Genomic DNA, 24,444 nt, shown 5'->3' on the forward strand with positions numbered 1-24,444 from the left:
ACTGGTTAGCGCAAGTGCCTAGTGAACAGCAGACCCAGGTTCGAAGCCTGCCCTTGGTACAAATTTTCATTCGTTGGTTCAGTCTGCACGTACAGGGTGGTCCATTGACAGTGACCGGGCCAAATATCTAGCGAAATTAGCATGAAACGAAAAAAACTACAATAGCCGTACATCAACACGATATCGACCTTTTCCGCAATTGATAAACGAACCATTTTAACACGGGTAGTGTATCACGAAGCAAATACCGTCTGCACTGGCGGAATGTTACGTGATACTACGTACTTATACGTTTGTGACTATTACAGCGCCATCTATCACAAAGCGAAAAAAGTGGTCCAACTAAAAGATTCATATTTGTTTACGTACTACACGAATATGTAATAAAAAAATGTGGGTTCCTATTTTAAAAAACGCAGTTGGTATCCATTTGACCCATGGCAGCGCCATCTAACTGGCCAACCATAGCACCATATGGTTTCCCCCTTCAAGGTAGACAAGTTTCGTTCTTTGTAGTTTTCTCGTTTGACGCTTATTCCTGAGATATTTGGCCCGGTCACGATCAATGGACCACCCTGAAACTTCCTGGCAGATTAAAACTGTGTGCCCGACCGAGACTCGAACTCGGGACCTTTGCCTTTCGCGGGCAAGTGCTCTACCAACTGAGCTACCGAAGCACGACTCACGCCCGGTACTCACAGCTTTACTTCTGCCAGTACCTCGTCTCCTACCTTCCAAACTTTACAGAAGCTCTCCTGCGAGCCTTGCAGAACTAGCACTCCTGAAAGAAAGGATACTGCGGAGACATGGCTTAGCCACAGCCTAGGGGATGTTTCCAGAATGAGATTTTCACATCCCCCAGGCTGTGGCTAAGCCACGTCTCCGCAGTATCCTTTCTTTCAGGAGTGCTAGTTCTGCAAGGCTCGCAGGAGAGCTTCTGTAAAGTTTGGAAGGTAGGAGACGAGGTACTGGCAGAAGTAAAGCTGTGAGTACCGGGCGTGAGTCGTGCTTCGGTAGCTCAGTTGGTAGAGCACTTGCCCGCGAAAGGCAAAGGTCCCGAGTTCGAGTCTCGGTCGGGCACACAGTTTTAATCTGCCAGGAAGTTTCATATCAGCGCACACTCCGCTGCAGAGTGAAAATCTCATAATGGACCACCCTGTATACATCATAGCTGTTTGAGACTTGAATTGGTCTGTAGAACCATATAGTTTGATTTCGCTAATGCCTTAGTGGAAGTGGCATTGTAGTCATTTAGGCTAGATAAGTTAGCAGAGCACTGACGTGGACAGTGGTTTGGGCGTAAGTGAATGAGTGGCCACTAACCTGTCAGACCTAGGGATTCCGCGTGCATAACTGACCTTGCTATCCGTATGGTAGATGTCCCAGCCCTGCGAACCGTGGTGCCTAGGTGCTGCCTAGGGCCTACCTATTAAAGAGGCTAAGTGTCATGTGAGAGTGTATCGCCCGTTCAAAAATTATTGGCTGTAAATACTGTTTCCATGTTACGTCACTTAACAGTGAATTTTAAGTATTTTTGTTTCATTTGTATTATAAAAAACTGCAAAATATTATTACATTTGCTTCCAATTTGATCGAAAGTTGTTTTGATTTTCCTGTACTATGAATAACTCCTAGAAGCATGGCAGGCGGTCTGGCGCTCCCACAATGTTAGTAAGATCCGTCTCGCCAGTCGATCTTCCAGTACTGCGTTTGGTTCTGCATATGTGCAAACTGCCTTTAATATACTATGTTATGTAAGTCAGTGATCGGACGCTCCTTACCGCCATGTAAGGGAAATAATTAGCATGGGTGACAAGTATCATTTTTTAATTACTTAATCTTCCACCTCGCGACCGCTATAGATGTTCCAGCTGCCAGTTTTGTACATTGTCGGCGAGGGGAGAAAGTTGACGGATTCCCAGAAATGCGGCCTGCGTACACAGTAGCCTCACTGGCGCGACGGTAAACAGAGTGGGGACGGGCCAAGTAACCTGCCGTAGGGACAAGCGCCTAAGATCGTCGCCCGTGGCTCGCCTTCTGAAGTTAGCAATCGGCGGCTGGCGGACACTCCGGGCACCGTTTAGCAGGGGCGAAGGCCGCTGTCCGAAGCGGCGTGTTTTGGGAGAGAGGACAGAGGACACACGCTACAGCCTGTGGCATTGTCTGCTGACGCTTCGCCGTTGTAGGGTCTCCCATAGACTGTGCAATTAGCAGAGACCGTTGGTGGCCCACGCCACAGGGCTTCTTGCGTAGACATCTCGTGGAGGCTGCGACTGGAAGGTTGACTCTTACCCCACCTCACCTCACGATTACGGCTCAATTTCGCTGTTTGTGGTAATGTATGCTGCTCCGGGTGACAGGGAATCCGTCAATTGATTTCACGCCCCAATGCAATAGTCTTGTCTTCATAGCGGATGCACTTAGTAGCAGTTTCGTTTCATTGGCAACAGAGTGGAAAAGTGTTTGATCACTAACACATTAGCTTCGATCACAATTAACATGTGTCTTACGACTGTCCCTGTCACACATAGTTGCCCCACTTCACTTCGTTCAGATAGGTCCCTACTGGATTTTGCCCGTGTCTCTATCTACTTTTATTCGTAAATTTGTCAATAACTTACAGAACTTATGATTCTCATACAGCTCGTATTTGAAATTGATGCTCATCTTTATCTCTGAGTCGATAAATCTCATTGCAGTGCTCTAGGTCAGAATTTCTCTGAACTATACAATTCAACAGCATTCCTACCTGTCATTATTTCTGAGTGGAAATAATAATCAACGGCTTAATTAAATTTATGTGATTTTAGACGGCTCAAGATGGGTCGCATTGGGACCATATTAATTTAGCATCTTTCCTTCCGTATATTTGATGTGCACCGTCTTCGTATTTTTTCTGCAGCCATTTCGCCTTGGTTTCTGTGCACTTCCTATTTCTGTCATATCTAAGTAACCTATGTTGTTCTATTCCCGTCTTTTCCCGAACGTTTTGGTACTTTCCTCTTCTGACAATCAGTTGAAATAGTTCTCCTGTTAGCCAAATATTCTTTGCAAGTAACTTTCTTGTACTAACATTTATGTGCTCAGTTTCTGTGACTGCTCTTTTTAGAGATTTCCATTCGTCTGCAACTGATTTCCCTGTTGCGTTATTCATTGTCCCAGTATCTAGAGCCTGGAACAACCTCCATCAGTACTTCAGTATCTCACTTCCTTCCTCTTTCATACTTCCTAACCATACTTTTGTACTGCAGTCTATTCTTCACCGTTAGTAAATTGTGAGCTGAGTCTACATATACTCCTGAATACTCCTTACAATCCAATATCAGATATCAAAATCTCTGTCTGGCCATGATGTAATACAGCTCGGATAGTACCAGTCTCCAGCCGATTTCCAAGTATACCTCCGCCTCCTGCGATTTTTGAACAGTGTATTCGCTCTTATTAGGTGAATTTTATTGTAGAACTCAATCAGTCTTTCTCTACTTTCATTTCATTCTGTCGTAACTAGGATCTCTCTACCTTCCACTACTACAGCGTTCCAGTCACCTTGATTATTATACAGGGTGAAGCGAAATTCGCGCACTAGGGTTTGGCAGCGCGACTCCTCACACGCCAACGATAAAAAAAATGTGTGTCACAAAATTTCGTCCGGCGAGTACATCCGGCAGAAAAAGGACGTTAAAGAGTGGCAGTCTGACAAAACTGTAACCACATGTGTGGTAAGTACCTCTGTGCGCACGTACTAGATGTGATGTGCAGTTCATGCGGTGGATAGAGTTTTGGGCTGGCATGCAGGAGATCGATGGTTCGACCCTGGATTGAGGCATATATTTTTTATTTGGTAATTGTAGTCCAGAGGATACGGTATTTGGCATCTTAGTCGTCAACAGTGATTGCAGCGGGTGCTCTAGCAATCATTTGCACTTACATACTACAATCGTAGAATTGGAGGAGTAGTCAGCTTTGAAAGAAGCCCTATCCACGCCATGGGCGTGAATTTATTCGCACCACATCATGTACTAGATGCGAAACCTGTTTTCTTTGTACTCTTTGTAACGTATTACTATCTTTACGATGTCTCTCATTGAGCCATATACGTTATCTCGCATTTCTAGCTGCTTCTCTCACACAAATGATTAAAAAAATTCAGAAGTTCAGGGTCGTCACCAGCCTAAGCCCTTCCTAACCATTTAGAAAAAACGGAACTGGAAAATTATTAGTTTAATTACTTTAATAATTTAATTACAAGTAAGCAAATTTCTTTAAGCATCCAGATAAACAGCACACCATGTTGTGCATGAATTAACTTAATTAAGTCAGGATTGAAAATCGGAGTAAGTGGGTAAGATCAACATCACAGAATTTATCGTTCACTTAGATTATTTATTGTATCTAAGTATTTGGTTGCACATCCTAACTACACATAACTGATGCCTGACTGGAAATATTTAAGTAAGAATTCCGTGAGAATGTAACACAGCACAATTTAACTACAGCAAGAAGAAACACAGAAAACGGGGGTGGGAGACAATGATATCATCTCCTTTGCATTCATACCATAAAAGTATCTCAGTGAGATTCGCATTACGGTTCTACGCATGCACTATTCTGGACAGAGGTTTAACCAATGCACGAAGTTGTGCGATAATTATTCAACATACTAACTGCGTCTGCTGCTTGCAAATGGCCGAACTAGAGCACGTGGTACATTCCGAATCAAACTGTTGTGCTGCTTTGTAGAAAGCGCACAAAAGGACAGATATTCTTGCAGAAATTATAGCTCATTTAAGAAGCAAACTGTTAAAATAAAGCCTATTGCGGTGCCGTGGTGGACCAGAAGGGTCATTGATTACCAAACACGTGGCACAAAATCGATACACAAAGACAAAAGCAACTTCCACAAAATATAAGATTAAAAATCATTAAAAATCATACTCTCTTTGACACGGTATTACACTCACGTACGGTTGAAGTAGTCCTACCCAGCTTTTCCTAATCAGATTCACCGTTTGAAATTCTACTTCATCGTCGTTCAAAATGAACAAAGTAACTTCCACACTTTTAACTCAAACACCCAAAAATCGCCTATTTAAAGCAATATAATTATGGCACATTCTGAAAAGCAACTCGCTTCACACGTTTCAGTTAAGTTCTTATTTCAACAGTTAAACATAGCGAAGTCCTAACTCAACCTGCTTCCTATCTCCTGAAACTCCCCTTAACAGCTACGATCCGTACTCACCAAGCGTTCACCGAAGAGTGCCCCTTTCTCTTTCCATATTTCCTAGCTCCCCGTGCAGCGGAAGGCACCGTCACCAACCTCACACACAAAACAGCCTTCGACTAAGATGGGTAAACCTCTCTGTTCAGGTATTGGAAACCTAAGCTGGTGTCATCCTGTGCTCTCCTTCGAACGGGAGGCAACATCGTCTGCTCCCAGCAGACGATGACCACCTCAGCGTTTCCCACAAAACAAAACCGAAACTCCACATTAAAACACACATATAATATTCAATAGGCCTTATTTGAGTGCTCAGTCTTTCTGGAAGAGTTCATGAATTGAGCTAAAATCAGGTAGTAAAGTGAATAAGTTGTACCGGATTCGACAAGCGTCTTATGAAACGACTTCACAGAGACGTTTCACCTTCTCGAATGGTCCCATATATTAGTACCAACTATTACTCTTGCCTCTGTCAGGTATACTATATTTCGTTAGGGCCTTACGTTACCAGTAGGACTAGCAACGTGCTTTGCGAATATTGTCCAAACTCGGATACTCTTCGTATGTGTTACCACCATGGTCCCACTGATTATGCTTTTCAACATTGAGTCTGGTAACTGCATGCTGTTTAGTATGTATCTCAATGCATTATTATTATTTCTTTCTTGTCTCAGACGTTATGTCTGGTTAAAAATGGAAGGTGACGCGGACCTTGATCAAGCGTGACTTCCTTTTAACTGTACGGTATATGTTACATTGCATTTAGGAACTTTCGGGTAATTGAACAAGTGTCAATAATTACAGATTTCTGTAGTTGTATATATAAATTTGGATGTAGCTGTATTGCGTTGATGTACTGGTGGATATTGTGTGGTATGACTCCTGTAGTTGATAGTATAATTGGTATGATGTCAACTTTATCCTGATGCCACATGTCCTTGACTTCCTCAGCCAGTTGGATGTATTTTTCAATTTTTTCTCCTGTTTTCTTTTGTATATTTGTTGTATTGGGTATGGATATTCCGATTAGTTGTGTTAATTTCTTCTTTTTATTGGTGAGTATGATGTCAGGTTTGTTATGTGGTGGTGTTTTATCTGTTATAAATGTTCTATTCCAGTATAATTTGTATTCATCATTCTCCAGTACATTTTGTGGTGCATGCTTGTATGTGGGAACATGTTGTTTTATAAGTTTATGTTGTAAGGCAAGCTGTTGATGTATTATTTTTGCTACATTGTCATGTCTTCTGGGGTATTCTGTATTTGCTAGTATTGTACATCCAGTTGTGATGTGATCTACTGTTTCTATTTGTTGTTTGCAAAGTCTGCATTTATCTGTTGTGGTATTGGGATCGTTAATAATATGCTTGCTGTAACATCTGGTGTTTGTTTGATCCTGTATTGCAATCATGAGTCCTTCCGTCTCACTTTATATATTGCCTTTTCTTAGCCATGTGTTGGATGCATCTTGATCGATGTGTGGCTGTGTTAGATGATACGGGTGGTTGCCATGTAGTGTTTTCTTTTTCCAATTTACTTTCTTCGTATCTGTTGATGTTATGTGATCTAAAGGGTTGTATAAGTGGTTATGAAATTGCAGTGGTGTAGCCGATGTATTTATATGAGTGATTGCTTTGTGTATTTTGCTAGTTTCTGCTCGTTCTATAAAGAATTTTCTTAAATTGTCTACTTGTCCATAATGTAGGTTTTTTATGTCGATAAATCCCCTTCCTCCTTCCTTTCTGCTTAATGTGAATCTTTCAGTTGCTGAATGTATGTGATGTATTCTATATTTGTGGCATTGTGATCGTGTAAGTGTATTGAGTGCTTCTAGGTCTGTGTTACTCCATTTCACTACTCCAAATGAGTAGGTCAATATTGGTATATCATAAGTATTTATAGCTTTTGTCTTGTTTCTTGCTGTCAATTCTGTTTTCAGTGTTTTTGTTAGTCTTTGTCTATATTTTTCTTTTAGTTCTTCTGTAATATTTGTATTATCTATTCCTATTTTTTGTCTGTATCCTAGGTATTTATAGGCATCTGTTTTTTCCATCGCTTCTATGCAGTCGCTGTGGTTATCCAATATGTAATCTTCTTGTTTAGTGTGTTTTCCCTTGACTATGCTATTTTTCTTACATTTGTCTGTTCCAAAAGCCATATTTATATCACTGCTGAATACTTCTGTTATCTTTAGTAATTCGTTGAGTTGTTGATTATTATGATTATTATTATTATGGTTCATATGGCTCTGAGCAGTATGGGACTTAACATCTATGGTCATAAGTCCCCTAGAACTTAGAACTACTTAAACCTAACTAACCTAAGGACATCACACGACACCCAGCCATCACGAGGCAGAGAAAATCCCTGTCCCCGCCGGGAATCGAACCCGGGAACCCGGGCGTGGGAAGCGAGAACGCTGCCGCACGACCACGAGATGCGGGCTATTATTATTATTATTATTATTATTATTATTATTATTATCTATGGGATTGTGGAAACATCACGTTTACCCTTATGGAAACAGTGTAATTAGAAACCGAACATTTCACAATTAGCAGTCTCGGGATGAATCACACAGGACAATATCTGTCAGAGGGGTAATGCGCGTTGGCTGCAACAGCACGCAGGATTGACTATGTTTGTATACTGTATGCGCTGTCCGCCAGACAAGGAGTAGTTGCAAGCGGAGTAACGCACCCGTGACAGGCTCCAATGTACATGCGTACACGTATCGAATTTTATCACTGTGAACCTCTGAACCAGTGTGGCAGACGTGTGGCATACACAGACGATGAATATGTGGATATGCTTCTGGTCCTTGGTGAATCTGATAACCGGGATGGTGTTGCAACTCGTGAATATGCTGCTAGATATCCTCGTCGATGCCATCCAGAAAAATATGTATTTCGTCACCTGGAGCTGCGCCTTCGGGAGTCAGGTTCTCTCCTTCCAACATCGCGTGACAGTGGTCGTCCACGGACTCGCCGTACTCCAGCTACTGAGGAAGCTATTCTGGAGGTCATACACCAAAACCTTCAGTGAAGTAGACCAGCTGCTGTCTCGCAACGCAAGGTCGTTAATGTGCTGCACGAGCATGGGCTGCACCCCTGTCATTATGCTTTCACGCAACACTTGCATCCTGCAGATCGCCATCAGCGGATGCAATTCTGTGAACGGTTCCAACAACAACAGTAGGCCAACGATGTCTCCGTGAACACCGTAATATGGTCGGATGAAGGAGCAATCACTCGTGAGGGTGTCTTCGATATGCACAATGCCCACCATTAGTGTGACATTAACCCGAACGTCACCCACTGCCGTGGATATCAAGTTGGCTTTTCTATCAACGTCTGGGCCGGAATATTGTGCGACTGGTGTCTGGATCCCTACATATTGCCTGGCCAGTTGACTGCACGAAGGTATCGTGTATTCCTCTCAAACTGTCCGTCTGATACACTGGAAGATTTTCCACTACGTGTTCGACGGAGTACATGGTTCCAACATGATGGTGCATTTCCATACTCTGGAATGAATGTGCGACAGTATTTGGACAGAACATTTCGAGGGAAACGGCTCGGACGTGGAGGTCCAGTTGTACGGCCACCGCGGTCACCTGACCTAAATCCTCAGGATTTCTTCCTTGGGGACACCTGAAGGAGCTCGTGTACTCTACTCCGCGGACGAATGCGGAAGAATTGGTAGCGCGTGTTCGTGCTGCTCTTGTTACTGTGGACGCAGCTTTGCTGCGAAGGGTCCAGAGCTGTGTGATCCGGCGGGATGTGCAATCTTTGGACGTGTAGGGAGGTCTCTTTGAGCATCTGTTGTTCTGACTACAGCGTATTATGAAGGTCATGCCATTATTAATATGGACATTATTATTGTCACTGGTTGTTAATGTACGACTTCTGAGCGCTCATATTACATGTAGTGTAAATGACAAGTAGTTGTGTCACTGCACTGTGCTATCACCGTTAGCATCTCCAAACTGATAATGTTATTGTAGTTATTCTGTCCTCTGACAGGTCATATTTCTCAACTGTCTATTTCTTATTTGTCTAGCCACGTATTTGTTACATTCAGCGTTACTAAAATTTATAAATTTAGGGTACATTTGAAATAAGAAATGGAGAATATTACAATATGAAATTAGCAAATAGAAAAGTAAGCCCTAACCCAGGGTCGAGCTCTCGACTTCCTGCACGCTAGCCCGAAACTCTATCCTCTGAAGCAACCATACATCACACTTGTGGTGACAGGGGTAGTTACCATACATGTGGTTACAGTGTTGTCAGATTGCTACTCTTTAACGTCCTTTTTGTTGCGGAAGTACCCCGCGGACGAAATTTTGTGAAAGACTTTTTTTTTATCTCTGGCATGCAAGGAGTCGCTCTGTATTTTCAACTTCTTTTCTACCCTGAATTAAAGGTTCAGTATCATATTCGATCTACCTCTTCAGCTTCTGCTTGTGAAGTCGACATGATACTTGAACTACTGTTGTTGGTTTTATTTACTGTCGATTCTGATGAGAAGAACCGTCACACGGGACTGTTCGCGCTAGCAAACTCTATGCTCTACCTTCGTATTCATAACCAATCCTAATCCCGCTATTCGATTTCTCCTGCTTTTGATAATAACGTATATAACGTATATTATTCTGACCGGGTGTCCTTATTTTGTTTCCAGTTCACTTCGCTAATTACCACTACAGATTGAGCCTTTGCATTTCTCTTTTCAGATTTTCTAGCTTCCCTGTCACGTTCAAAATTCTGACAGTCTTCTGCCAGAGTATCAGAATTATACTCTTCCATTGCTTATTCAATAGTTTTCTCACCTCACCCCCCTCCCCAATCCCCCCTCCTAGAATACATAAAGTCTCCTTTCGGAGGTCCGAATGATTGACTAATCCGGAATCTTTTGCCAATAAAGAGTGATCATCATGACACTTTTCCAGTTACGGGCCCTATGTTTTGTGAATACGCGTTGTCTGTCTTTAATGTAGTGGTTTCCATTGTCTTCTGCCGCCTGATGCCTTTGATCATTGCTAATTTTTCAAGATTATATGAGCTTTTCCCACCCTAATTACAAGTAGGTGCTCCGAACCTCTTTCCTCGAGAGTTCTCGTCATACATAAGCGACAGTAGCAGAATCGTAGACGACGTGTGGACAGAATGCAAGCCCCACACACCCTTACAACAGCTAAACAAATCTGCGATTGCACGACATTGCCTTGATGCCGGTCATCCGATGGAATATGAAAACAGAGAGAATCTGGATTTCACTTCCAATTACTTACTAATAGACACGTGGGTTTTTCTTTAATTTTACCTGCAGTTCTGCACTTTCTCCCTCCTTCGAGGAAGCAACGGTGAGTCGGCAACAGAGCTACTTCATCAGCCGTTGTTAATTAATATTTTACTGTCGATAAGCTCTTATTTTAGCTATCTCTTCTTATGTGGTGGCTCTAATTATTTACAGTGTTGTAGTTTCACTGCATACACCGTCTGATGTGCGGCTTGTATGAACCTGCCGACTGAGAATTTAAGTTCCATGCACAGCAGTATCTCTGATCATGACCGGGTACTCGTCTGTAGAAATATCGGCTGATGTCGAGGACGATGCCCGGCTATATTCGCGTGATATACGTGAAATTAAAGAACTAATTCATTAGCTAATCATTCTTATTCCTTTTGTTGTTATTTGACATTGTCAAATAGAGAGACAAGCGAATGTTACGTTAAAATGTATATCGTAGGTCAAGATCGCAAAAACATCTTTATCGTAAACTAGTTTCGCCTTATTTACGAGCCACGTTCAGATCAATATAAAAATAGTTTGTTCATTATGTATCAGCCACTGAACAAAATTATAATTTTATATTACTTTCAACATTGCTAGTCAATAAGCTGAAACAAGTTATCAGACAGATATTTTTGCGATCTTGACCTAAGATTTTTAATTAACACATTTCGCTTCCTCGAATCTCCACCTGATCAGATTTTTCATTTCTCTTAAGGGATTTGTACAGCGAATATTGAAACAAAGACGCGATGTTACAGATTTTATGAGAACGCGTTTTGGAGATAAGGGACTGGCTCATCCACGACATTGCCGGCGCCATATCTTTGCTGATATACGATATACATGCACTGATACTGGCAGCGATAGCAGGTCTGAGCAGACGGTGTAACACGGGTGCAGCAGACATCCTTCCAGAACATGGCTGTTCCAGTGTGCCGGAATTCAACTAAGTTACTTACGCATCATGTCTGCACAACCAATGACTGTATTTATTGACTTAAGAAGTGCGGAACGAGTTTCCATTCATAGTTTGTTTTACTGCATTAACTTTGAAACTGACAGAATAATTCGCTGGTGAAAGGCTTGATGTCAGTGTCCAATGGGCACAATATTTCGGTAATCGACTACGTTTCCATCATCAGGTGCCCTCAAAGACTGCCTAGACAGTCCTAGTTAGCCAGTCTATCACATGATGATGACAACATGATTGCTTGCCGAAATGTAGTGCTCGTTGAAAACTGACATCTGGCTATGCACTTGTGAACCATTTTGTCATCAAGACTCAAAGCGCTGAAATTCGTTGTGACTCATAACTTAAAAAGTCCATCCGGCTCGTCCTCCGAGAAGCTGCTGTGTCACGTGAAATATCTCTCGCGTTCGGAATCTACGCACTTGTGACGCACGAGGCAAATCACGTGACGCACGAGGCAAATCACGTGACGCATTTCTCAAAAGACTAGTGAGGAAGCGTTGGGCGGAGAAGGATCAGTTCACTGCACTGCTGCACGAGGTTCACCCACCTTGCTAACACCTTTCAAACAGTGTTAGACTTTCCAGTTCTCCAAAACCAATGATTAACACGCTGTAATGCCATCCGTGAGCTCTCTACATTTGCCTGGGCTGGATAATGTTCACCACAAACAGTCACATCACCCAAACCAGTTAATTCCTAGAAACATCCGACGTTAAGCTCCACGAAGAAAGAAGAAGGGAACTCAGTATGTCAAAAGTTCCACAATCCCCACCCGTTCAAAATTCTATCATAACAAATGTAATTTAAATAATTTACATTATTTTACACATGGTCAAGTCTGTCTCTTTCTTTAAACACCACACACAGGTAAGCAATGGCTCTACACTCTTACCACGCTCTTCCTATGGAGAATGCACACGCTCACTAAAATTCAACACTTGCCTCGAAAACTGTAAAGTGACCAATCAGAATTCCACTCTTGCAGACAGGACCGAACTTTCGAATTTTATAGGGTTTACGTTTTCTTTGACTATTGAAGGTTCACTAACTCCCGACTTCAGAACGTTGCACACTTCGAAACACCGCATCATCTCCAGAGGGCACATAGCTGCCTCCCGTACCTACGATGTCCGTCAGCTGAATCCTCGCTTCTGCGAGATCCAAGCCACTCCATGAAATTATTTCAACATTCAGGCCTTTCAGCCAATCAGCCTCATGAGTGGACTGGAATACAGGTACTTCCACTGGCTACTTGCTGCCTCTGCCAGCAGCAACTTTCTGCATAGTGTTGCGTCCTGTTGGGGCTTCTAAGAAGTTTATTTCCTACAGGACCTGGAAAACGCCTTCCATCCTGGGGAACACTAGCCCTTACGTCGTCTTAATACACACATAAAAAAAGTTCTGCACTAGCCCAGTTCCCAGAACTGCTGAAGATACACTTTGACACTGGATATTGGGATATTGTATCACAGACCCAATCCCTTTGACTGTTCAGAGATGTCACTAAACCCGTCCAGTGACGTAAACAACAAAGCTTGAGCAGCACCTATTAGACAGAGGGGGTCCGACAGCTAATCAGTTCCGTCATTCCACCAGGAATGTTGTCTGTATTTCAACCATGCCTAGACGGTCAATACCGCGCTTCGATCGCGTCCACATTGTTACTCTGTGTCAGGAACGGCTCTCAACAAGGGAAGTGTCCAGGCGTCTCAGAGTGAACCGAAGCGATGTTGTTCAGACAGGGAGAGATACAGAGAGACGAACTGTCGATGACATGCCTGGCTCAGCCCGCCCAAGGGCTACTACTGCAGTGGATGTTTCGTGCAGCCACAGGATGTCGTGTTACGACTCAAACTGTGCGCAGTAGGCTGCATGAAGCGCAAATTCACTCCCGTCATCCAATGGCGACGTCCGTCTTTGGAACCACGACACCATGCAGCGCGGTACAGATGGGCCCAACAACATGCCGAATGGACCGCTCAGGAATGGCGTCACGTTCTCTTCACCGATGAGAGCCGCATGTGCCTTCAACCAGACAATCGTCTGACATGTGTTTGGAGACAACCCGGTCAGGTTCAACGCCTTAGACACACTGTCCAGAAGGTGCAGCAAGGCGGAGATTCGCTGCTGTTTTGTCGTGGCTTTATTGTGGGGCCGACGTACGCCGCTGCTGGTCACGGAATGCGCCGTAACGGCTGTACGTTACGTGAATGCCATCCTCCGGTCGATAGTGCAACCGTATCGGCAGCATGTTGGCGAGGTAATCGTCTTCGTGCACGACAATTCGCACATCCATCGTGCACGTCTTGTGAATGACTTCTTTCAGGATAACGACATTGCTCGACTAGAGTGGCCAGCATGTTCTCCACACATGAACCCTATCGCACATGTCTGGGATAGATTGGAAATGGCTGTTTATGGACGACGTGCCCCACCAACCACTCTGAGGGAACTTCACCGAATCGCCGTTGCGGAGTGGGACTATCTGGACGATGAACTTGTGGATAATATGCCATGACGAATACAGGCATCAATGCAAGAGGACGTGCAACTGGGTATCAGAAGTACCGGTGTGTACAGCAGTCTGGACCACCATCTCTGAATGTCTCGCTGTATGGTAGTGCAACATGCAATGTGTGGTTTTCATGAGCAATAAAAAGGGCGTAAATGTTGTTTATGTTGATCTCTATTCCAATTTTCTGTACAGGTTCCGGAACTCTCGGAACCAATGCGATGCAAAACTTTTTTTTGTGTGTGTGGGTTCCGAGTAAAAAAGTTTGGACAGTCTACAGAAAGAGCAAAATCCCCTTCCATCAAGATAGTGGCTCGGGTGAACCCAGCAGCCATAGGGATGGACGACCACAGGTGTGGGGCAAGTTACGAGACTGTGTGCTCTAGCTTAGCCCTGGTATTTATTTATTTGAGTTCTACTGGTACATTTCCACGTCGCATCCCTCGCCGTCCGTATCTTCTCTCTCCGTCAATCTTCTTCTCCCTCGTCTCTCTATCCACCTCCTTCACTCCCTACACTGTCCATCCCCTCCTTCCCTCACATCGCCTGAAGTACGTGTCGTTCAATGATGCAGTTTTGTAGGTACATTCAGCAGCATGTGTGGACACTGTCTGCCAAGTGTGTTGCAAACACAAAGGAGCAATAAATGTAAAGGTCATGACGTCACGCCTCATGTCACAGTTTCACTGCGTGAACAGCGAAAATGTAGTAAGTCGTGAACTTTTTTTCCTTTCGTTATTTTTGGAGGTTTTTAGCGACGTAAAGCACCTCAAAGGTTTGACACTATGTGTAAAGTTGGTTGTATGTCCTTAAACACTCTCATTCTCAAATACTGGATGAATGAAATATGGTTATTCGCGCGCGTCGTGACCTACGCTTTTTCTTCCGCGACCCTTTGGATGGGTAGGTGGTTATTACTCCCAAAGCAATTATTTCCAAACCGTGTACAAAATTTGATTGAAATCGGCCCAGTAGTTTCAGAGGAGATGTGGAACGTAGATACATACACAAATTTGTATAACATGTACGAATAACTTTTTCTTTCGTGCTCCAATTTTGTTCAAATAAAGCCCCTACGGTGCCCCTATCTACGCTGAAGTTACCAGTGAAACTCCCATAAAATCCGTGTAGTAGTTTTGAAGATCAGCGTGAATATTGCCAACCTGTGAATGCATTACTTCCACTGTAGTTTTTCACAAACACACAGCTTCAGTTCTGTCATGATGGCTGCCCTTGTTGTTCGGCTGCCTTATACCATATCACATATTGTTCTTTTATTTTTTAGGACCACAGAAATGTGCTGCACGCTCAGAAACCGCTCTAGGGGCGGGCAACCCGTACATTTGGCCGGGGCTCCATTTTGGCTGTAAATGTGAGTAAAATGTTGTTTTAATCACTATTTACGATTTGCTGAAATATTTGTTATTATAAAATACTTATATAATCAGTAGGCTTTCTTTTATGATACGAAAAATATTTTGTGTAGAAGACAAATATTTTTCATGTCGACTGACGGGAGAATAATTTTGACCTTATGTTAATTACGGTATAATCTTATTTAGAGCAAGGATAAATCTAGACTTTTATGTTTTTATAGTTTATATTGTTTAATTTCAGTTACACACACGCCTTTTCCAAAATGTCAAATGAAACGATCTAGTTACCAGCACAAAAAAAGAATGCCGGAATAGGAAGTCGAAAGGCAAAAACAAACTGGCGCATTAAAAAAATGTATCCAGAGTTGTACCAAAACAAATGACGACCCCGAGAATCCAATATAAAGTATGATCATAACAGAAAATACAGAATCGTCAAAGGATGACAGCGACAAACAAACGTACGAGAGTTCTGAGTCATCTGGAACTAACGGCTCTCTAACTCTTCACCAGATGAAAGCATTCAAGAAACTGACAACAACGTGACGCCCGCAGAAAGCGTCTACAAACTCTGCCTACAGGTCCAGCATTCTGCCCACGAATTTTAGGAGACACCAAAATAGGTTTCTTAGTAAGACAAAGTCCACCTAAACCATTTCAAAATTACAAATTTCCTGCCAATGGCACTAGTCGACATTTTAGCTCAAATTATTGTACAAGAATGTAAAGCAATGTTTTTTGAGACTAGCTAGTTTACTCGTTTTCACAAAACTGTGTTTATTTTTTCTATTGCAAGAGTTTCAGGTGTCTAGTCAGTTCTCTTTCAGAGGGGGTTTTATATACAGGCACAAAAGTCATCGCTAGAAATGAATCAAAAGTTGAGGTGTTGAAAAATCATAGCTGCTGATGCTCAAGGAATTACTAATGCCGAAAGAAATCGTTGGAAGGAGGTGATTCTATGAATCATAACAATTAACAAAATGATTGGCAAAAGTGGTCTGGTTTTTCAAGGTACAATCGACAAAGCCGGACGCGGTGGCCGAGCGGTTCTAGGCGCTTCAGTCCGGAACTGCGCGACTGCTACGGTCGCAGGTTGGAATCCTGCCTTGGGCATGGATGTGTGTGATGTCCTTAGGTTAATTACGTTTAAGTAGTTCTAAGTTCTAGGGGACTGATGACCTCAGATGTTAAGTCCCATAGAGCTCAGAGCCATTTGAACCATTTTACAATCGACAAGTTATAATAGCGGTCAGTTCTGAAAAATTATTGAGTTGCTATCTGAATTTGATTCCATTATGGAAGCCCGGGAAAAATATACAAAGCAAGATAATAGATGTTCTGTATAAAAGTGTAAAGTCTTATATTATTGATGAAATGAAAAATTCAAATATTTTTTCGAAATTTTAGACTGCACTCCATACATTAGTAAGGTAGAGCAGATGACTTTTGTAATCAGATATGTTTCAATCAATAAATTTGACCCTGAAATTAAAATTAATGAAATTTTTGAGGCGACTTACCAGTCAAAAGATCAACAGGAATACAAATGTCTGCTTTTATAATTGGAGAATTTAATGACTTGGTTTTAAATCTGCAGAATGTGAGAGGGCAGAGATACGTAACTGGGTCCAATATGATGGGCGATTAAGCAGGAATGTAATCCAGAACTAAACAGTATAATTAGCGAGCATTCTATGTCCCATGTAGCAGTCATTCTCCCTATCTTGCTGTTAATTATATGGCAAGAGCATTCTTGAAAACCGCTAATTTCTTCCATCTTGTCTAAAAAATATATTTAAATTTTTGGGCTTTTAGCTTTCGATGGGAAATACTTTTAAAACAAGTTCAAGGTTTAGCTTAGAAAATATTGAGCGATACTGGATGGGAGAGTAGGACAGATGGCCTAAGGCCTTTGAGATTTCAATTGGTAGGTGTATACAACACAGTGTTAAACATTTACAGAAACCAACTCAATAAGAATTTGGGTTGATTAAATTATACTAAATAATTTAAGAGTTTGTGTTCATTAGTTATTTGTAACAAAATACTAAATTCCATAAGTTCAAGACGAAAGCTGATGCAAACAAAAGATTTCGATTTAGCTTTTCCACTTGATGCTTTACAAAACTTCAAAATTTTTTTTTTTTTTTACGAATCTTCGATAGGATTTATCCTTCGATGAAACTATTATTTAGAATAACTTGCTGCTGAAAGTGATGTGGAGGCTAATTCTGAATCAACAATAACTCGTCACCATGTTCAAAGAGTAAAAAAAAAAAGAACTTTTCCTATGAAGCATGAGATGAACCCATCAAAGATTCAGAAGGATAATACAAAATACATACGTCAGTTTTATAAAGAAATACTGTTTCCGGTCTGTAGATTCCAAAATATTTAGACGTATTATGTATCCATATTTCCAGAATGGCCACAGACGATACTTAATAAAGAAGAGCAAAATGCGTCTGGCGAAGAATTCTCTTTAGCTGCAGTAAGCTTAATACTGGACAACTAATAATAATTGCTTATAACAGCTGCTGTAAGATGACCCTCTAAGCAAACCTACAGTGATATTTTTCGTCGGTTATTGTTTAGAGATGTTTTTCTCCGTAATAGTCCAAATGCCAATGCAGACATTTCTAAGCACAACAGTGTACTTGAAAACTTGTTAATCTTTGGTTACAATTTAATTGTACATTGTTAGCAGAAATCGCCTTCAGCTACTCGTAGTGACTGCGAAACGGAAGGTATGTTGAAATAAGAGTAGCTAAAGTAGGAAGACATCAGCTCGAATATAATTTCGTTAAGTATAATAATTCGTCTATGTGTAAGATGTTTTCTGATGTAGGTATTAGTTTGTGTAATAATTTTCTTAATCTTGAAACACAGACTATAAAATTCTTCATGTTTGATGAAGAGCGCTTGGTAAACAAAGGCTTAAACGTAAGCTGAGTAAATTATATAGTTTTAAGTCACTAAGCTGTATGAGAAGTTAAATTCCTGGACACAGCTTCCTTTGTGCGAACGGAATAACATGAAAAAACGAAACAAACATCTGTAAGAGTTGATCTGTTATACAGGAAGGGCCGATTCAGACATCCAAGTATTAATACAGATATTTTAAGTAAACCGATGTATGGCACTGTAATAAAAACAATTTATGGTGATGAAACTGTACGGCCGTGCGAGATGCGACACATGCTGAAATGGGGTCACTCATTTTGTAGCGATTTTTAAACGTCGCGTATGAAACCCAATTTACTTCTTCAGATGGAGACGATAATAGTTCCACTTCGAGATAAAAATAAAACAAAAAACCTTTTTGTCAGTTTCTAAACTAACTTCAAAAAATAGATCATCATTTTATTAGAACTTGTTGCTGGAAGTACAAAAGAAATTCAGACCGGATCGTTTATCTAGATCAAACGTCAATAATTTCCATTTCTGAGAAACGTTTAGACACAGATTAAATCCATCGCGCACCTGATAAAGGTTAACATTCCTAACGTCTGAGTGCGATAAACCGAGTAAGTTGCTGACTGAGGAAATATGTAGCGAGCATCGTGGCTACGGGTTTGTGGTTCTGAATTAGGCTCTCTGAGGCTGGCCTAAATCTTCCCTGGCGATGCCAACACTGTTCATTTTAGTAGGTTGTGATGGCTTTGTTACTTGTACTCACCTGAGTGTTAACTACGAAATGTACGGTACAGTTAGACTTCGAAGGATTTGGTTTTGAAGAAATACAGAAATCTGCAAGGCAATACTGACCTGACGACTTATAGTAGATGGGTTGAAATAAGTCAAACCTACATTTATAGTATTTGTAAATTTACAGAACGCTTACGACAGTGGGATACACTCTTTGAAATTCTGAAAGTATCAGGGATGACGCATAGTCAGCGAAAGGTTATCCGCAAGTTGTACAGAAATCGTACTACCGTAGCAGGAGTCGAAAGACATGAAAGAGCGGCAGGAATCGAGAATGCGGAACGGGGAGATGGCCGGGGGGAGACGGACTGGTGTAACCTACCCACATGTTATCCATCCAGTCCGTACAGTCGGCGAGCGGTAAAGGAAACGGAGAAAACTGGAAATGTAATCAATTTACAAAAATCCATTTCTGTCAGAAACAGCAAAGGACATGAAAGATCAGTTGAACGGAATGCCGCGCGAACCGTGACAAGGCGTCTAGACAGCTCGGCTCCCCCGCGCGGCATATATATAGTATTACGCAGTGAACATGCAGCAAGAGTTCTGGGTTCATCGCAGCGATTCTGAGATCACCAAAAAAAAATCTTTATTATGTTCCGTCTCTATATAATGGGCAGTTCATGCCTATGAGGTATCTTAACCTGGATATTGTTCAATGGTGTCACCTAGCGGCGTAAGCGCCTAGCAATAAATTATCTTGTGATATGACTTTATTTCACCACATTTTTTGATACACTGTAGATGAAACCTAAAACAGTTTTGCATTTTTATATAGAGTAGTGTAAAGTTCAAATGGCTCTAAGCACTATGGGACATATCATCTGAGGTCATCAGTCCCCTAGACTTACAAGGGGAAGCCGCCAATTGTGAAATTCAGATTCGATTCATACTGCGCATAATAAAAGCTCACGGCCAGAGGTGTAATGTGGCAAAGCACCAAGATGCACTTCTCAGCCGTTGTCGAGAAAATCGACAGTTAAAAGAAACCGTTGCGGTGAAGTACTCTCTACGATTTACAATTTCCTACAGCGTCGTGGCGCAGCGGTAAGCGCTCGGGATCGTAATCCGATGGTCGCCGGATCGAATCTCGCGCCATGCAACTTTTTTTTTAGTATTTGTTTTTGGGCTGGTTTGCTCACGTTGCATTGCGGTTGCATAATACGCGGTTTCAACATGAGCTTATCCGCATGGTACTGCACGTGAAGTAACACAAGTAATGTTTGAGAGAGTGAAAGGTGGTATCCTTCCCTTCTCCGCACGTTAAATAGGTGTGACAGTAAATAAATGGTGTTAAGAGGCCACCATTCAGTAACATTCATTTTTACCCATTTTAATCATTAGTGGATGTAATTGACAACTAAGTGTTGTCTATGTTTCCGGCATGACGAGATGCAAGAGATAGTGAGTGCTTCATGAAGGTTTTGGCACTGAGAGTGGTAGTTTTCTTAAATATAATAGACTTCATGTATGTTTTGTCACAGAGAGTAATAGTTTTATTAAATATTATCGAAATAAATCAGAATGATAATTGAAGTTCTCTCTTAGCGTTATTTAGTATCCTTCATCCATACCACTGACATAATGACCATATTCTGTGAATTTTCAATCCAGGCATATCCATTGTATGCATTATGCACTTCATGCGACTAACTGAATTCATAGTATCAAAAAAAAAAAAGAAAGTTTTACAGTCCCTAATGTGCACGTATTGTTCCATGGCAATTCACCGTTGTTGCGTTATCCGTTGCTTCATTTTTAAATTAGAATACTATCTTTCCTAGCGGTTTTGATTACCCACATCTCAATTTATCGGGCCTAATTGAAAGAATTAGACACATAGCGGTAGAAATGGGAACCATGGAGCACTGCGTGCGCTTGTAGTAAAGGGAGATACTTCTCACATGAAAATTAATCAGCTTAATAAACGAGGGGTAAACTTTCAATATGAGCGCAAAAAGTTGAATACGCTCCCCTCTAAGAGACTGACAAAACAGTGGGGAACCAGCTACCTCAGCGCTCATCCGCCTTCCTCACCAAAAATTTTGACATGCGAACCATATTCGCCTTTTTTTGTGCTGAAAGAGAGAGCGAAAGTCAGGTTGCCCTTTTCTCACATGATATACTGCGAGCTATGGATGAAGGGCAACAGGCAGATTCCATATTTCTAGATTCCCGGAAAGCATTTGACACGGCGTCCCACCGTTGGCTGCTACTGAAGGTACGAGCACAATGACCAAGTTCACAGATATGTGAGTGGCTCCAAGACTTCTTAAGTAATAGACCCCAGTATGTTGTCGTCGACGGCGACAATTCATCAGAAACAAGGGTATCGCCAGGAGTGTCGCAGGGAAGTGTGGCAGGACGGATGTGTATTCTCTACATACACTACTGATTTGGCGGACAAAGTGGGCAGCAGTATGCGGTTGTCTGCTGATAATGCTGTGCTGTGCTGTACTGTAAGGTGTCGAATTCGAGTGACTAAAGAAGATACGAGACGACTTAGAAAATATTTCTAGTTGGTGTTATGAATGGCAGTTAGCAGTAAACGTGGAAAAACGTAGATTAATGCGGATGAGTAGGAAGAACAAACCTATAATGTTCGAATACAGTATTACTAGTGTCGTGCTTGACACAGACAGGTCGTTTCAATATCTGGGCGTAACGTTGCGAAGCGATACGAAATGGAAAGAGCGTGTGGTTACTGTGGTAGAGAGGGCGACTGGTCGCCTTCGGTTTATTGGGAGAATTTAAGGAAAGTGTGGTTCACCTGTAAAGGAGGCCGCATATCGGACGCTGGTGCGACCTATTCTTGAGTACTGCTCGAGTGTTTGGGATCCGTACGAGGTCGGATTGAAGGAAGACATCGAAGTAGTTCAGAGGTGGGCTGTTGGATTTGTTACTGATTGATTCAAACAACACCCAAGTACTATGGAGATCCTTCGGTAACTCAAATGGGAATCACTGGAGGAAAGGTGACGTTCTTTTTTGAGAAACGCTATTGAGAAAATTTGGAGAACCGGCTTCTGAAGCTGACTGCCACACTATTTTACTGCCTCCTACATACATCGCGCATAAGGACCACAAAGATAAGATATGACAAATTACGGCTTATACGGAGGCATATACGCAGTCGTTTTTCCTTCGTTTTCTTTGCAATGGAACAGGAAATGATCCGACTGACTTCGTGAAGTTGTAAAGGGAGTCTTGGGGCAAAAATCGGCGCAAGGAAGCCATGTCCTGAAACGTCCTCCAGCGACACAACACAACGTCGAAGTTGCAGGCGGCAGCTCTTGCCACTGGGACAACCGGTCAGCAGCAGAACGTGAATCTGTACGCTGATGCTGTTTATTTTTCTCCTGTATGCCGAAAAACATTGGAGGTTTTAGAGGGTTGCAGGCCAAAAATAAACTGCAGACGGAAACCTGTGTCTGAAACAATCATCCACGAAGGCCACAGAGCACCTAATTTATAGGAGACAAGGGTTGTCTATGCACCAGATAGCTCCATCTTGTTCCCTGGCGATCCTGACAATGAGCCGCGATCACTGAATAACAGACAACATTGCGAGAAGATCGGTTTACGGTTCAACAGCGTGCTGCCGCAGAAGTTGCCTAGTAGCAGGCGGCGGCGCATACAAGTTCGACGCTCTGTGGCGCCGTCGGATGAGGTTTCTGGACACTGCTTCCTGTTCTCAAATTGTTCGTCAAGACACCCTCTACAAGTGGTAGTTTGCCGCAACATTTCTGGGACACCATGTATCTACATTCGGGAGAATGATGATTCACATCCGTGTCTGGCCATCCAGATTTACGTTTTCCTTGATTTCCCTTAATCGCTCCAGGCAAATACCGGGACGGTTCCTTTGAAAGCGTTAGGCAGATTTCCTTCCACACCCATGAAACAATATGAGCTCGTGCTCTGTCTCTAACAATCGTGCTGTCTACGGGACGCTAAATCTTTCCACAGTCGTCTTCGGATACCGGATTTCCAAACTGGTTACATGAATTTGCCTAGCATTTCTGTTGCACTTTCGCATAGGCTAAACCCATTTCTCATAGTCCTAACAGCGGCGGTGGTTTACCGGCAGTCGTTCTTCCCGAGAACTACTCGCGACTGGAGCAGGAAAAGTGGCAGAGGTAGATAAAGTACCCCCCCCCCCCCAAATCACATACCGCAAAGTGACTTACGGAGTATAGATGTAGATGTAAATGCACCTGTATCTTGAGCTAAATTGATTGCACGAACGACAGTCCAACGATTACAGATTCTTCTAGACAACAGCATCGTCAGCGGACAGTCTGATAGCGTTGCTGACTTATCTGATAAATCTTTCTCGTGTATTGAGAACACCTGAATTAGTGTTACGCTTCCTTGTACCACTGTTCGTGGTACCTCCGTTTCAGCTGAACTTTCGCCATACAATTTAAAGTAATGGATTCTATTAGTTAAAAGTACACAGAGTCACTGACATACAGGGTTCAATGAGTATAAGTGCATATATTTTTATATGTGGTACCTTAATATGTACACACACATGTGTGTGTGTGTGTGTGTGTGTGTGTGTGTGTGTGTGTGTGTGTGTGTGTGTGTGTGAGTGCGTTGTTTTTTTCTCTGCGTCGAACAGTCTTCCCACAAACACTTCGCAATCTTTACGATCTGATGTTTTCTGCACGGCCATTACTGCGCCAGTAAGTGGACTACTCCTATCAGTATAGAGTAACCGTTTTGCGTTCGTGTATCGACACTTTTTCACCACCTACCAGCTGCCCAGAGGAAAATAAGTATGAATCACTTGCTCTCGTAATATGTACTTGGAAGTACTAACAAACCTAAAAACATTAAACATATAATAGCTATAATTATCGGCACATGACGTAAATAATGGTGTAACGCTGCCCGTTACACTGTACTGCCCTGTCACCAATAGAAGTATCTGCACTTACACCCGTTACATCGTCTGTTCAAAAATGGTTCAAATGGCTCTGAGCACTATGGGACTCAACTGCTGTGGTCATCAGTCCCCTAGAACTTAGAACTACTTAAACCTAACTAACCTAAGGACATCACACACATCCATGCCCGAGGCTGGATTCGAACCTGCGACCGTAGCAGTCGCACGGTTCCGGGCTGCGCGCCTAGAACCGCGAGACCACCGCGGCCGGCACATCGTCTGTCTGTGAAGATACTCCGTATGGTAGTACCTTGAGTATTAGTCAGTAGAGTGGTATACAGGGTGAAACAAAAAGGTACGACCAAACTTTCATGAAACGTTACTCACACACAGGTGAAGGAAATATGTTATATGTTCATGGGTCCAGTGGTTTGTTTCCATGTTATAGCTCTTAAACCC

General features: G+C 42.3%; 1 non-coding gene across 1 annotated transcript; it reads right to left on the bottom strand.

Annotated features, from left to right (window-relative positions):
• Nucleotides 1-603: 603 nt before the first annotated feature.
• Nucleotides 604-678, bottom strand: Trnas-cga. The gene has a single exon. It is a non-coding gene; the product is annotated as a tRNA-Ser (tRNA).
• Between the last annotated feature and the right edge of the window lie 23,766 nt (nt 679-24,444).

Source organism: Schistocerca piceifrons, chromosome 8, assembly GCF_021461385.2.
Source record: "Schistocerca piceifrons isolate TAMUIC-IGC-003096 chromosome 8, iqSchPice1.1, whole genome shotgun sequence".
In the NCBI taxonomy this organism is placed as follows: domain Eukaryota; kingdom Metazoa; phylum Arthropoda; class Insecta; order Orthoptera; family Acrididae; genus Schistocerca; species Schistocerca piceifrons.